Source organism: Triticum dicoccoides, chromosome 3B, assembly GCF_002162155.2.
Source record: "Triticum dicoccoides isolate Atlit2015 ecotype Zavitan chromosome 3B, WEW_v2.0, whole genome shotgun sequence".
Classification (NCBI taxonomy): domain Eukaryota; kingdom Viridiplantae; phylum Streptophyta; class Magnoliopsida; order Poales; family Poaceae; genus Triticum; species Triticum dicoccoides.
This window is the reverse complement of record NC_041385.1, coordinates 609,388,016-609,390,321: the sequence shown is the minus strand read 5'-3', so window position 1 is coordinate 609,390,321 and position 2,306 is coordinate 609,388,016. Positions and strand designations below refer to the sequence as shown.

The window sequence follows — 2,306 nt, the reverse complement described above, 5'->3', positions numbered from 1 at the left end:
GAACTCGAAGATGAGAAGGTCAATTTTGGCATGTCCAGTTCATGCAACCTTTGCATCTTTACATATCTTTGCCTTACTGCCAATTTATTTTTGCTGCTTTGGGATTAGGTTCCGAAGTCATGCCTTTGCCTTATTGTTGTGCTGATACTAGATGCAACATTGTGGACCTCTGGTTCGAGCATGGCCAGCATGGCCACAGATTGTAGGGGAGGAATGTATTGCCTAATGAGTTATATGTTTTCTTCAGATCCTCTGTGCTCCCTATCACATCTGGCTTGGCCACCTACAAATTCTTGGGTCCAAGTGAGCTCTCCTTCCACTCTGCAAGTTTTGCTTGCTCTTTCTGGGCTATTTGTGATGGCTAGCCCCTTTCCTAAGTCTCTTATTTTATTATGGATCATGGAAGTGGGGAGTGTAACTCACATTTTTATAACACCGATCCTTAGGTATATATACTTTGGTTTTATGAAAGTGGATTGCATTTGCTTCCTGATCAGATTGAAACAAGGGTGGAAATAACCATCGTCCACCGACCGTTCTTCCTCCCTTAGGTTCCCGATCTGAAGCGGAGGAACACGAGGTCGCATCCGTTAAGTGGCAGAAGGGGGTTGCAACGATTTTCTTCAGTCTGACAATCATATAGTAATTAGACGGTGTAGTACTATGGCGGTGGTATACCGATTTGGTGTAAGAATCACTAACATGACTTTCCGTGTACAAATCTTACAGGTTAATGATATTAAGAATTCGTAGCATGTTTTTTTGTTTACTGCTGGATTTGCTAACAAGATGTCTCTTGTGTTGTTGATTGATATGCAGACTTGCTGTTTGTTGTTCAGTTGAAGGGCCCTCCAGGCTTAAGATCTTTCGAGGATAATTGTGTCATTGAATCTGAAGGTATATGATTGGTTTCTCAACTCATGTATTGATAAGTATTTTTTTTCATCCTCAATATATTGTTACTTACCTGACTTGTCGTATATTTGTGAGGTTTCTGAGGAAGTTCAGTTCTTGCACGCGGCGTATAACTTGAGTTGCCTACAAATGATTTTGCCAGTTCGACGAAAACTTAGAATAACCAAGGGAACTTTCTCAGTTTTGTTGTTCTTGCTCTTCTCAGATTTTAGGTTGGGGGTATTAACATATATGCCACACACTAAGTTTAGATCTTAGTGTGAGATTAAATTGGCTTAAATCCTTGTGCCATGTTGAAAAATTAGAATTACAAAAAAGAAAGGAAATATTAAAGAAGGGATATGGTTGATTAGGTTGTTGTGGTGTTTCTTTGTTAATAATTACATGCTAACTTGCTGGTTTAATTTAGGTGTGTGGAATATAGGAAATACAAGGAGAGATGTTTCAGTTGCAATCCATCTTTTACTCAATAGTTGTGCGCCGCCATGGTGTCAATTTTGAACTTGCAAACTGAACTGTAAAATGTTTTAATGCCTTGGCGCATGAAGTTTTCTGCCTACTCTGACTACTTCATTTATGTTTATTTACCAGGTTATGCAATCTCCTATGTTGCTGCATGTTGATCTTCTGTTTTGTTGTAACTCTGTTTTGCTGCTCGAGGTTTGCTTCCTTTCTTTCTAGCTACATGTGTATTCTTTGATTTCTAGCTACATGCATGTTTTCCTTTTGCTCATGGAATAGTTTACTTATATTGAACAGTAGCATCTCTGTTATTACAGACATACTAGGCCCATGCTTCTTGACGGTGGCCATCTCTTTTTTTGTGAGAAGTGTGCCTTATGGCTTATCCTTGTATATATAGTTCTTCTGCCATTCAATAGTCAATACCAAGCCATTTTTATGGAGCCCATAGTGTTCTGGTGGTCAGTGATAACTAAAAATCTCTTTCATTATCATTGCTTGCTATGTAGCCATTTTTCTTCTTTTCGCTTTGCTTCGATGTGTTTGTTTCTATGGAGTCTCTGCTACCTTACAACATCAAGATGAAAACTAAGCATCTGAGTTTCTCGGAGCAGCCCTACACGTGGTTGTTGTGCCTTTTTCCCTTGTGCTTTTGAAATGCAACATGACAGTATTCAATGCATATATCAGGGTTGTAAACCTATTAGATTTGGGATAGAGGAAAGTGTGAAGATCTTCTGATTGTTGCAAAGTAAAAGTTGATATTAGTGCCAGCTTAGGTGATCTGGTCCAAAGGGATATCCCAGCTTTATGAGTTGATAGTATATTTGCATCTAAGAATAAACCTTAGCTTTTGGACAGAATTTATGAGTGAAAGTATTCTGGTGTATACCAGCCTTTTGTGCAGGATTGTTATGGTTATTGTGGTT

At 38.8% G+C, this 2,306-nt stretch overlaps 1 long non-coding RNA gene across 1 annotated transcript; it reads left to right on the top strand.

Annotated features, from left to right (window-relative positions):
- The first annotated feature begins 703 nt into the window (after nt 1–703).
- On the top strand, nt 704–1,808 carry LOC119281651. The gene is made up of 3 exons (XR_005138498.1): nt 704–897; nt 1,507–1,575; nt 1,778–1,808. It is a non-coding gene; the product is annotated as an uncharacterized LOC119281651 (long non-coding RNA).
- The last annotated feature ends 498 nt before the right edge of the window (nt 1,809–2,306 follow it).